Below are 14,093 nucleotides of genomic sequence, written 5' to 3' on the forward strand. Positions count from 1 at the left end.
CACAAGATTGAACATCAGTGACATTAAGAGCAGATGGGTTGATTTCCAAGACCTGCATCTATCCTTGAGCTCTAGAATGTATTTGCATTTAAAAAACAAGGATGCTACCATAAAGTACCTTTGTTCTTCTGTACCTCCCTTCTTTTATCTGCAAAGGGGAAAAAAAAACAACTCTCTTCCAGTAAGGATTTACTCCAGACTGGGAAACAGTGAATCAACTGTACAAAATCTCTGCTATAAATATTTGACAGGAGTAGTTCAGAATGTTTTGCTAAAATTAGACATACAAAAATGACAGCTGAGGCTACAACTACATTACCGAGAAGTGCTGCATATCAAGAGCAGATCTGTAGAGCAGCAAAAATTCAACATTTGCCACATGTAGCAGTTTTGCTCTGGACTAGTCCTAGTGCAATCCCATGTACTAAACACACTTTAAAGGCTGGCGTCCATTCAGCACATTCCTGAACGCATCTCTCAGTTTAACTTTAGCCAGGAGAAATCAAGCACCGAAGCTACTCCATAGAGCAAATTGAACTACAGCAAGGAGAAACGCTGAATCTAGTTACTCTAAAAGTCCATTCCTGATTCACCCAAAGGCACAGATATACATATCCTCTGAGACATCACCACCTCCTTCCCACACCTCAAGACTTTCTCTCTTCCAAATTTATTTCGAAATGACTGGCCTGACCTAGATCTCAATGATACTGAAAGTCTGTTAAGGAAAGGAAGACAACAAGTTGGTGGATGAGTGCAAGAGAGAGAAGCCTAAGAACAGCCAGGGCATAGTAGGAAGAAGCCAGCATTTGGTATTTTGCTCGGAGAAAGTCAGCTGGCCAATTTGTAGGTACATACTGGCTAATTAAGAGGCATGTTGGTAGCCCCAGCCCAGCCACACCAAACGTTATCAGTATTTTGGTGGGAGCGGCAAAGGCAGTGGAGGCTAGCGCACTTGGCAAAAAGGAATGGATATGGCACAAAGGAACAAAAGCCACAGAAAATTATGCATTAAAAAAAGATATATATATACACACACATAGTGTAAGGAGCAGAATTTAAGCAAAAAGATATTAGCAAAACATATTAATTTAACTAAGCTGAATGCCCTCTGGCTTCTTGTGGTTTCTTCTCCTCCTCCCCACTCACTCCCCATCAGGAAAGGGCAAATGGCTCAAGCATTTCATTCCATAGTAAAAGCATCCCTAAGCAAATAATTTAGAGAAGTGCTTTCTTTCCAAAGGAAAGGTTAACAAACTAGCAGTGCCAGCGATACATGAAATATCGTGAAGGGACAAGTAGCAGCACTGTCAGTTTTCTTCTTCCAGAAGTCATTACTTCTACGCAGTTACTCCAACATAACTCTTTGCTATACAACAAAACAGATTCCAGTCAGACTTCAGTGTATGCCTTAACTGAGATAATCAGTATCTACTTTGTCATCTGTGGTGTCCAGTATGAAAAAAAAAAAGGTGGAACAAGAAAAATATTTGAGATATTTTGGAATGGATTTGGAGACACACTAAGAGGAACTAGACCCAGAAGTTGGGACAGTGGGGAAAGAGAGCATTCAGGTCTGAATATGCAAAGATGCAACATTCTCTAGGAGCAGAGCAAAGCCCAGCAGATCAGAACTGTGCTTTTCTGGCTCAGCAAGTTAAGCACCACATCTATGAAAGGAACAGCTGTATTTTGACCTGACACATCCCACACAGTATGCCTGTGAACAAGCAAAGCTTCAGACTATCAAAACAAGAGAATGCAGCTGTGATGAGGAAACAGCAGACATACAAACTTGAGAGGACAGGTAGGAAAGGACCACTAGGGAGGAGAGCACAGTACACCCCCATGATCAGCACAGAAGATTATTTTCCCCATAATGTAGATCACAAACCAGAAATACCTACACCTTGGCATTCCTGTGAATCTGTAAAAAAGCATAAATATTGCATGCACGTTTAATTTTAATGGAGAATGACAAACTTAACTACTGTCATCAGTTTTCCAGTAACTCATTGGATAAACATGCTTGGAGAAACGAAGGCTTAGATGCTGCTCGTGCCTCATGAGAAGGGCGAGATGAAAGCAGAGGACAGGATGTTGTACAGAGCAAGTAGCGTATTTGCCAACAACAGAAGAGCAGGACTAGGGTTGCTCTGCATCTCTGAGTTTAAGGAGAGAACTTGTGCATGGTTCAGCATTTCAAACCCACTAAGCTCCATCAAGATAACAACTGGACTTCAAGTCACAACCAGTAACTGCAGCTAGCAGGAGGCAGATGCTGTAAGAAGGTGTGAGCGGCATTATCAGAAGACAGTAATGACATTGGGAATAAAGCCAGGAAGATGGCTGGTGAGAAATGACACAAAAAACAAGATGATGAAAGTCAGGTCTGCTTTAAGAAAGCGCAAAAGGGGCATAACAGACCTAGACACAGCGTTCTGCTGGTTCCACCCAACCTGCCCTTTTCTGTCTGTTCTTATCCCACTCCCCCATCCATTTTCTTCACATGCACAGTTACACCTCCTACTCTTATCTCACACTTTTTATCTCTTTGCCATAGTAGAGAAAGCTCAGATCCCAAAGCAGGGTATATGGAAGAACATCTTCCAGATAAGAGTTATAATTTCATTTAAAGGCATACTGTGACATTCACACAATTTGTATATTCTCTGATCACCTGAAAAATTAACAAGTTCCGCAGAAAGCAGGTGTAAATCAATGTAAACCTGTCAAGAAACTGACAGGCTCCCTGAATTATGCACTGTAATACAGCTTGCTTCAGTAAAGCATAAGAAGATTCCTTCAGAAGATGGTCAAGCCCTTTTCTCCTTCAAAGGATCAGATACAAGCCTGCTATAAAAAATGGCCTTTGAATAGTAAGCCTAGCCTACTTAAAAATCTCATTAGAACATTATACAAAATACTGTTCTGTGATTTCAAAGTGAATGGTGACTGTAGCCACAAAAGTACTAGCCTTTGTACCAAGGTTTTCATTGCAGAGGTCTACGTAAATGCAGCTAGCCTATAATCATTGCAGCAGTTTGATATTTGCAATGGAAACAATGAGAGGGTTATTACAGGCTTCACTTGAGCAAAAATAATTCTAGGTCTCTGGTGCAAAGTCCTGTGAAAACGAAGTTACATGGATCACAAATACTTCCTCTCAGTCGTTCAGCAGCCAAGGCTGAATGTACTGTGCACGCTCCTGCTAAGGTTTACTGAACCAAACTCCCAAGACGCTGAAGTCAAAGCTGACTAGGTATGAGACCCCTACCCTAAGATTTTTTTCAAAAAACATGTAATACGTTAGACATACGCAGCTAGAATGGACTAAACATACACTTATGTACATCCACACTGGCAAGTCTGCCTATGGCTACAGGCCAGAAGCATGCTGTCCTTTACAAGCTTGAAGGAAAGCGTATTTTGGATATACTTCCTGTATACGGTGTGCACCAAAGTACCGTCAAACACAAGGAACAGAACAATTTACCAGACTTTCACTGCTTTGTGTCTCATTGTACTTGCAGCTCTCTTCTCTAGCAGTAACCAGCAGATGAACGCTACTGGCTTTAGGTAGCACACCAGTTCTATTTGATGGGAAGAACAGTGCCTAAAAGTCATGGCACACATCTTTTACAGACAAAAGATGGAAGAACATTCTCATTTTGAAAATATTCACAAGCTCTTTTCACACGTAATCACAACAGTTCAGCCCATGCAGATTCCAGTGTCAGAGTTACAGTGAAAGAACTGCGATCTAACACATACTCTCAAACTAACGGTGCCTAAGGCAACAGTCTGTTGCGGAATTAAGTGCAAATGCAGTACCCAGTACGGACATGAGTCACAAATTTGGCAGATTTTGCAGAATTTGACGATAAAATGACAAAACGCCTTTGGTCTAGAAATGGGGAATTCTTCATTACAAGAATCTTCCTTTAAGACTTGCACAGTACTTGAAATGACTGTGGCTAGAACATGCAACACTGAGATCAGTTGTACTCCTTTGCTACAACTATTGCGCAACCTCATAAAAAGTGCCTTTCCCCCTCCTCTCCACAGCAATTCTCTCTCTCTGTTTTAGATGAGCCACTAGAAGAAATAAAAAAACAAGAGCCTAACACAAGCCCACCTTTTCAAAATGCTGAGAGGAGATTTGGACATGTATCTGGGGACTCCTCAGACCCCAGTTAATATACGGAACAGATCAAAGGACTTTGTCCTATCAGAGTGCACTTCTACGCTTTAATTTGAAATGCAGAGTTATTCGAGATTCAAATACATTACAGGAAGAGTTGTATAACTCCTAAGAAAAACAAAATATTTTAACCTCATTTTAAAAAGGTGCCCTTGCACAGTGAAATAGAAACGGGCAGTGACTACTCACAAGCTTCAAAACAGCTTTATATATACTCTAAAGTACCTACTCATAGCATGCCAGACTACACTGCACAAGGATAGGATGAAATCCCCAAAAAACAGCTGACACTTAGGCAGCAAGACAGATTTTCCAGTACTTCAGCTGGAACTAACTACTACTTCCTACCAAAATAAAGAATGTATCTAATAGTCTAGGAATTTCTACTAGGAAGAGCAAAAAAATGAGGACATACAACTCTGTCCTATTCAGAAAAGAAACTAGGATCTTTGCTGAGGTTTTGTTGCACTTGAATATATTCCTATCCAGAATGTCTTCAACTCTGTATTTTAAGACCCTGAGTTTACCTGTGCTTAGTTTCAAGCAGCAGACATTTCACAATACCCAACAAGTTATTTTCAAAGCATTTAGACTTGTCGGCCTCTTCCTAACAAATACACTCTACTGAAGTGCATGACTGTATCCATAGATTGACTTTTATAAATAAATTTCTTTCTTCTTAATGAAATACATGCTTACCAAATAATACAAAAGCTTAATTATGGAATAGTTGGGGTTGGAAGGGATATTGAGAGGTCAGGTAAGTCCTTTAGTTATCTGGTCAGTCAGATGTTTGCTGCTCCCCTCATACTTTACAAAGAGCAGGCTAAGGCTATTACCTAAAGAGAAAAAATTGGTAACAGAGACCTTGGCAAATCACGTCTTGGCACATTACACTTTTACTTAAAACTCCACAATCTACCTGTCAGAATGAAACCAACGCACCAACGCTGATTTGCTTTTGGAAGTAAAAAAACTAGGTAAGATGAAACAAAACAGTGTTACAGTAGCCTACAACTCCAAGTTGGTCTTTGGCCTTCAGCAATATTTTCATTTGCTAAACATTCTCTCTAAAGTGAGACACTAGCTCGGCCCCAAATGCCCCCACGGAAGTATTTTAAGTAACAAGGCAAAAAGTGGACTTCAACCATCTGTGGTCACTCTTACTACTGGTAATCACAGCAAACTGTCACAGCAACAGAAGAAACTTGCTTCTTTTGCCATACAAAAATTGCTGACATACTGATGAAGTTCTGAGGAATCACTGACCAGAAACACACAAAGAGGTGTCACCTGCTTCCAGAGGAAAATAACCTATTTGACACTCATACTATGAGTATTCCTTGCTATTTCAGCTTGCCTTGACTACTTCTTTCTTAGGGGGAAGGAAAGAACTTCAAAAAAAAAAAAAAAGAAAAAAAATCCACAAAGCTAAACCAAATAAAAAAAGCCCCATTATCAAGAAGGAATCTTATCCTGGACAGCACCGCAGACATACTAGCCATAAATTAAAACTGGAACTAAGAATTTTCAGGCTCCCCCTGCCTTCGGGGGGATTAACTTATTTTCATTATATTGCTGGAAGATCAGAACACTTTATTTCCTCCATTTTACAGATAACAACTTCAGTTCACAGCAAAATTTAAGTCAAGAGTTTTAGTAACTAGTTATATGCATCATATACCAAAGACTTGATTTTTCAGAGTATTTCCTGTCACAAAGCACTTTATACTTGGTTAGAACATAGTTACTAGTTCCAACTTCTGTAAGCAGCTGCTCTTCCCTGCTACTGTAAATGGTAAAAGGTAGAAGAGTCTCAAAGCAGTTATCCACAGGTGAGGAGAACACTTAACAAATACTCCTAAAAAACCTGTACCTGTTTTTCCAGATGACAAAAAAATAAATTTTCAGGGATCCTCTCCCTGCAACATCTTCCTAAATTAGAATTATTCCAATCTCTACTCCAAAAGGATTCCTCTTCAGCAGTACTTGACAATTTGTAATTTAACCCAGAGACCCACCCTACTTATTAAATAAAGTGGAGTCTCACCAAAAAAAAGAAAGCATAAACGCATCCTACCATTGCAGAAAGGCAAGCAATCAATGCTATTCTAGTGAATGGCAGACAGCATTTCTGACACAGCATAACATAAGGGTTAGTGACACTGAAGTACACAAAAAGAAGACATCCAGATAAGTACAAGAAGCACTGGTTTCACTTCTGTAACACACTCCCATTTCCTTCCTTTACTCTCTTTAAAAAACCCCAGTGTCAAAAAGATTCTGAGGTCTTCCCACTGCAAATGTCACTCTGCACATCAAGGTTATGAAAAACTTAAAGCAATTTGTTGATATCAGATGTCCAAGCTCACACGGAATTAATTACTATTTATACCTTGCCAAAGCACTGAAAATTTGACACTTGTTGTCAAAATACCCTCACAGGTGTTATGCTCAGCATCTAAAAGCCAAAAATTATAAACAGAGTATGACAGAGGAAAAGGTTCCCAGCTATCTATAAATGACCTTTTACACCTTCCCACGCAGATAAGTGAAAATGGAAGACATAAAGAAAATGAATATGTTAGACTCTAGTTGGTTCACATCTACTTTAGCACCTCACAATAGCATACTAAATGTTAAAGCCCAAGTATCCCAAATAGGTGGCATTTTCAAAGGACTGCATGCTCAACAACTGTACTTAGTTGTTTACTAAAAGAAATATGTAGGGCCAGGGAAACGTCTGTACAACAGGTACTCTCTGATTCATACCTCAATTCTACAGATATTTCTATTGAGGACATACTTTCAGAATGGGAATTCCTGCCAACATTAGATTACAGCACTACCCATTCCTTCAGAAAAGCCTTTGTAGTGCTATACATTTGCTTATTAATAAAGCATGTGGACTGAAGAAGTACATTACAAATGAAAATTCAAAATCATAATCTCAAGTAACAGAATTTTTGCAAAGAAATTGAAAAAGCATAAAACAACGGAGTATTTTGTACAAAAATGGCCTATCAGAGTGTTTGAGAATGGCAGAATCATTATCAGTAATTCAGTACTGTCTCACGTTCTAAAAATAAACAAACAGAAAAAGGAGGCAGATGCTTCTATTGGCACTATCTTTTCTCCTATTTAATTTAATTTACTTTTAATATCCAAGAAAAGTGCTGCACTCAAAGCATTTGAGTTAATATCATAGGGCAAAACTTATTTTAAGTGAAGGAGGTTAAAATACTACAGCTGAAAGTTCGTGGAACCTGCATAACATAGACCAGATGACTTTTACGTCATAGAACAGCTTGGAATGATTCAGAAGCAAAATATCCTCCCTGATCTCAAAAGACTTGTGTAGAAGTTTCTTTTTATGCGGTACAGGTAGGAAGAGAACCTCTCCCCTAGGAGAGGGGTGAAGAGAACCTCTTCACCTAGAAAATACAAGATGTAAGAAGCATGCATTTAAGAACAGGGATATCTCTACCAGCATCAACAACAAAACAGAAACAGGCCGAGAAAAGCATTCCCTCTCCCCCAGCCAGCGATAAACCTGCTTAACAGAAGTCACCGATACTGACTCCCATTCCAGTTGGGCTGGAGTGGCTCCCACCTAGTGACATGGGATATCATTCCTTCTGAGCCACAGACACCATCCCTACAGCATTCCCAGCATTTCTCTCTGTGCGCCAGCAGGGAACTGCAGCCGGCTGAACCTGAAGGATGCTTGTCAGCATTGCTTATTCTCATACACATTTCTCTGCACCAAGACCAAGCCCACATCTGTTCACAGAAGACACAAGCATTACTGGTTTTACATACGGCTGATTGTTCTGCCAGGAAGCGCTGGCAAGAAAGCAGATGATGATGAGAATCACAAATACAACTGCTGGAAGAAATATTTGTTTTTCTCTTTGAGAGGAATTCTGCAGGATCAAAAACACTCTAAGCTTCTTTTCAGGTGTTATCCATATTTGGATGATCATTTCAGAAGAAATACTCTTATCAGTATTTATGCTCTAGATCCTTACTGTTTATCTTCTTCTGCAGTAGAAAATAAGGTCGTTTCACTTTCAGTTTTCCACTCAGAAGCTTAGTCTGAGTTGCAGGCACTGGAAGAGATTTTCCTCCGTTAAGTTCCAATACAAACAACACAGAGAATAAATACAGGTGTTTGTCTTCTTGGGGGAGAGGGAGGGAGGGAGAAATTGGAGACTGCATATTTAATAAGCAAGATGAAGTGCAAAGTAGTCTTACTTACGCAAGCACTTAGTCATTTATATTAAAAAAAAAAAGACTCCGTTGAGAAGTAGAACTTAGCAGAATGAACCACAGCTTGACAAGACTACCACAAAACAAGAAGTAATGCAACGAGGCTGCATCCTCTGGTGACTAAAAATGTATTTTTCCTGACTAATTTCATTACCTACAACAGTTGGGCGGGGGGTGGGGATGGAGGAAGAGTTCTATTTGAATAAAAGCCACTTGACAGTTTTAGAATTTATCAAGCTTTCAGCAAGGAATCCCAACAGGCTAACTAAACTTAGCAGCATTTTATTCACACAGTTAGGCTGAATTCCAGGTTCAACTGGACACAGCTCTGAGCAATCCGCTCTGCTGGCCGTGCTCTGAGCAGGGGGACGGACTGGATGCCCTCCAGAAGTGCCTTCCAATCTCAGCAAAGCTACGATTCCGTTCCGTGAATTGGAAACGCAGCTGTTCTTTAACTCAGAGGCAGCATGTCCACCGGCAGTTCTCTCCTCCTGCTGATACGCTCAGCATATTAAAAGGTTGAATTCTTTTACGTTCTCCAGCAACTTATGCCATGAAGTCAGGACAGCATTTATTCCAACAGAGAACCCGTGTAGCTTGTGAGTGCTGATGACAGAGTCAAATTAAATCATATCATTGAGACAGCTGTGTAAAATACACACTGGGAAGCATCCTATTTTTACCAAGGCCCATACTTGCTGTCAAAATCAACATCTACGTGGAAAAACCTTCATCTCCTTACTCTGAGAAGTAGACATACACAAGCTCTAGAGTGCCTGATGGGATTTCTCTTTATTCTAGACAGTCTCCCACAATAAAGGAGTTTCTCGATCCTCTAAAGAGGAAACCTATTCTGGGAGAGAAAAGAAAGAATCTTGCTTGCCCAAGTGTCAGGATCTGAAGACACTTATTGCAAAATCCATGACGAGTCCTGCCTTTTGATCTACAAAGTCTAAAAAACGTGTATGTTCACAGGTGCTTCCTCTCGACTCTTTTTTAGGATGAGCTCTGGGCTCAAAGGAAGCACCTGCACAGATGCTGAACATAATGATACTCCCTTTAAGCTAAATGGAGAAGTGGAGTTGTAAGCTTCAGTTTTGATCTACAGCTTATTCCCTAAAGATGCAACAAAAGAAGTCTTGGTCAGCTAAGGCCATTCCATAAGTATAATGTCTGCCAAAGAAATGCCTAAAGCAAGTCTATGACCAAGCTTAAATTTCTTCTACAGGGATCAACATTTCCTTTAGAAACTTAGCAAAGATCCGTAAGCCGAGAGATTTCAGATCCACTCTACACAATATTCCCAGAACCTCCATAATTTCCATTTAAGCCTTCATTAGCTTCCCTGATAATTAGCTACCCTAGAAACAGGAAGACCCACAACTGGCCTGCAGCATCCCAGAAGGAACACTACCTAAAGCACACAGAAGCCCTTCATGGCCTAAAAGCAGATGAACTCCCCAAGCCATTCATCGTCCTTCAACTTCTGCAGGATCCAGCGTGGTAAATGGTTTGCTCATGTGCTTCTGATTATTAGTGAGATCTCAAACAGCAGATGCAGAACAAAAATCAAGCTTCTGAGTAGACTTACAGCTCCCCAGCTGTGTAACTGAGGTTTGTGTCCTGGCTAGTTTGTGAAGGTGTGCAAAACCTTCAACAGCCTTTATTGCCATCTCATGGCCATCGCCATGTATCATGTAAGTAACAGAACAAAATAACAGTTTCCTTACGGAAATAATTTTTCTTTGATGAAAGAGAGAGGGGTGGAACAGATGGAGAGGAATGGAGAATAGCTAGAACTTCGTTTGCATATAGTATGACTATTCAGAGCTGTAAAACTACAGTGAGTACTGCGCTTAACTCTCATTAATGTTTCTATGTCATCTGGAAGTTGAAGGGAGTGGAAGACATACAACAAGTTACTTTCAATACAAGATACTTTTTTCTTTTTCTTTTTAAGTTTTAAAAAGTAATACGGCTGTCAAGACCACATCAGAGTTTGCTCTTCTCAAAAGAAAATACCGGGAACGAACTTTCCCTTTTTCCCTTATCTGCAAAGTAGCAGTAAGAACCCAGATTAGATTGCTGAACAGCACAGCGCACCATAGAAAGCTGATTTCTCTCAGTTAGCAGTCTTTATTGAACAAGATCCTGAAGTGAACATAAGCAAGAGAAAGATATTTCTGCAAACTGGCTAATCAGAGTTTGAATAGTTTGAAAAGCCAGATACCCATAAGTAGTATGTAAAAGGAGGAGATGGGAAACTACCAGAAGTGTCTTAATGCAAGCAAGCTCATTGCTGCTGTCATCAAGTGATGGAACTTACTAAGATTTCTCCCTGAACAACACTCCCCGAACAACAAAACACTACTTGGTTTCTTAATACTTTCTGAAGCTTGGATGCACTGGAAAAGTGCTTTCTATCTTGATTATTTTCCAGCCTCACTGATGCAAGACAGGGCAAGAAGAAGGTGGTTCCAGTATTCTTAGCTTTTGCCTTTAATATAAATCATAATTGTGTCTCTGTATTGACTATGGCTTTTCTTGGCAGAAAATGGAGTGAAACCAATCCCCTTGCAACACTGTATGCTCAGCTGCTTCAGATAGCTCCATGAAGATGTGGAGTTTCTTCATTTGCTGCTTGCAAAAGATAAAAGTGCAAGCTGCAGATAAAAGGACACTTTGTCAGACTCAGGGAGATAACCCAAATTAAGCCATGGCAAAGTCATACCAGCTCTCAAGGGCTCCAAGTCTCTCTTTAAATTAATGTTTAGGTTTTATAGAAGGTGACAATAAAGGTCCTCAGTTGCATAGCTAAGCTACCAAGCAGAGCTCAATAAGCTGCTTGAGGAACTTTCCAGGACTTCTCCAGGTTCTGGAACAGTAACTAACTTGTAAGGAAAAAAAGACTGTTAGTCAGGCTCTGACTTCTGTTATTCTGTTAATAAAACTATTCAGTGTCATAATGCAAAATGCAAGATAGAGTTTGTGCTAATATTTATTTCATGCCATCTGTCACCGGAGTCAGTAGAATCTAATGATGTAGCTAAAACATAAGAGTCTGGAGACTAAATGACCAATCAACATTTGTACTGCTCCATCTGCAAAAGAACATGCAAGAGAAAGAAATGACAAACATTCACATCTAGCTCATTTCTTCGTAAGATTAAAAAAAAATTCAAAAGTAACTTGTTCCAGATGTGTATATTAACATTGCGGTAGCAGGTTAATCATTAAATATTTGGTGATCAATAGCTCTTTCCAATGGTAAAAGAGGACCAACTACACTGATCTTTCAGGCAGTTTTTCCAGACTAAGGTAGTCTGAACATGAAAATCAGCTCAACAAATAGAACTTAATTTCATGCATCTGTATGCTCAGTATTGAAGAAGTTCTAGCTCAGCCATTCCTAGGTGCCAGTGCTTCAGTGAGAGGGTACCCAGGACTTCTCTACCTAGCAAAGTTAGAGCTGCAGGTTTCTGATTTTTGTAGCAATTTAAACAGACCCCGGTGACATAAATGAACTGCTACTTGAGCCTACGACTGATATTTGGTGTTTAATAAGGATGGGCATTTCATTTTCAGTATTTCTAATCCTAAAGTAAGTGGTAACAAAGTAGCACTCCCAACTAATGCCAAATAAAGTCTGATGCTTCATACAAGCACTCATTCAGGCTGCTTATTAAAAGTCCTTTTCCTCAAAGAAGCTACCTATTGCACAAGCCTGCTTGGAATAAACCTTACATGAATGTCGTTTGTTGCATGCAGCCTGCTTTCTTACACAACATCTGTCCTAAGTTTTGCTGTCTGTAGTATTCAGAGTTCACAGATCATTTTGAATAATCGTCTGAGTGGGTGAAGAACACACAAAGAGATGCCAATGGAGATGCAGAAATCCTTCCGTCTTTCAGATCCAGATGTCAACGTAGTGAAAGGACAAATGGCTCTCTGACCACCCGCTGGCACAGCAGCCAGGCTCAGGGCTTAGCAGGAAGCAAAGCGGAGAAGGGACTCACACACCATACAGCAAAACACTGACACCACCACAAGAATTCTGCCACGGTACTTTGGGTGCTGAGAGAAACAACTGCACTCCTTGTCTTTTTAAGCTTACAAGATGTACGCAGGAAAGTCAATGTATTTAGGGAAAAAAGAAAGGACAGCGATTGGGTTTAGTGCTGCCTTCCCAGTGCAGCATTCTGCCGTAGCTCAAACCCTGCAATTTTGCCTGGACAGTTCCTGGGATGAGATGAGATCCTGGACATAGGATGAGATGAAGGTTGGCTGAGAATCTGCAATTTTCCCTAAAGAATGAAGAGCAACGAGTGCCCTCCAACATCTGCACAAGCCCAAAGAAGTAACAACAGGTGAGATGATGTCTCACATCATTTTAAAGACCTGTTACTCCAGGGACCCCAACCCACTGAACTACAGGTGGCAGTGGGTACTGCCACAGCTGCACCCCCGTGGGCAGCTCACCACATCCCTGCCCTAGGGGCCAAGATGCGAGCAAGCTGCCATCAAGTTGCATGGTGGAATCCACCCAACCCCTTCGGAACCAGGGAAGTGACTCCCCTCAAATCTTCTCACAGCGACAACGGTGAATTATTTTAATGAACATTAATGATTTCTTACAGACATGATGACCTCACCCTTTCCCCTCGTTCCAGGATTAAACAGATTTTCCTGGAATGTCGTGACACTTGGGCTGCCACACATCTGTCTGATAGCTTTGTGTTCCTGCGAGCATCACAACTCACTCACTGCTCTTTATTAGTGCCGCTTTATCCCATCGGCTCTCCTGGAACTCAGAGGCATGAAATTCCCATCTCGTTCCACACCCACAAAACAAAGGTGCAGAATACGGCAAGGGCTGCCGGGCTGCTTCCACAAAACACCCAGCTGGTTGTACGGGGAGATAAATGGAATAAAAGGCAAGAAACGGAGCGAAAGGGAATAAAATAAACGGAGTAAAGTGGAATAAAATGAAATAAAATAAACGGAATAAAATGGAATTCTTTCGCTTCCTACCAGCAGCCCAGTCCTCAAAACCGAACAAAAGCACGCCCACAAGCCGAACCCGGCAGTGCCACAAGCCGCCCGCCGCCGTGCCCGCCGCTCTCGCCCTCCCTTTGTTGCCCGGTGCCACCTGTGCCGCACCACGCGCGGGCTCCACCTCGCCGGGGCCGCGCTCCGCTGACAGCCGCCCGCGGGGCGCCGCGTTCCGCCGCGTTCCGCCGCGGCCGGCGTTAACGGAAGCCCCGGCTCCGAAGCGGGCGGCACGGCGGGACCACGGCGCCGCTCTCCGGGCGGGCAGCGCCCCGCCGCCTCTCTCTCTCCCTGCCTCCCCCCGGGAAACGCCGCCCGCCGGCCCTCGGCCAGCCCGGCGGCGGGTGACAGCGGCGGCCATGGCTCCCTGCGGCGCTGACAGGCTGACAGCCGCCGTGCCCCGCCGCGCCGAGCAGGGCAGCACCTGAGGGTGCCCCGCCGTGAGGAGAGCGAGGGGCGCGGCCGCTCCTTACCTCCTCCCGGCCCGCAGCTCCGCCGCCGCCGCCTCCCGCCGCGCGCAGCCGCTCAGCCCCGGCCCCGCTGTGGCCGTCGGGTTTGAAAACAGCCC

At 42.1% G+C, this 14,093-nt stretch overlaps 1 protein-coding gene across 2 annotated transcripts in view; it reads right to left on the minus strand.

Annotated features, from left to right (window-relative positions):
- ANKRD12 (ankyrin repeat domain 12) overlaps positions 1–14,093 on the minus strand; it is a 63,880-nt gene extending 49,787 nt beyond the window's left edge. For both annotated transcript variants that reach the window (XR_002435032.1, XM_021386473.1), the window contains exon 1: positions 13,999–14,093. The gene's annotated coding sequence lies outside the window, so the exon portion shown is untranslated. The remainder of the gene's footprint in view (positions 1–13,998) is intronic.

Source organism: Numida meleagris, chromosome 2, assembly GCF_002078875.1.
Source record: "Numida meleagris isolate 19003 breed g44 Domestic line chromosome 2, NumMel1.0, whole genome shotgun sequence".
Lineage (NCBI taxonomy): Eukaryota > Metazoa > Chordata > Aves > Galliformes > Numididae > Numida > Numida meleagris.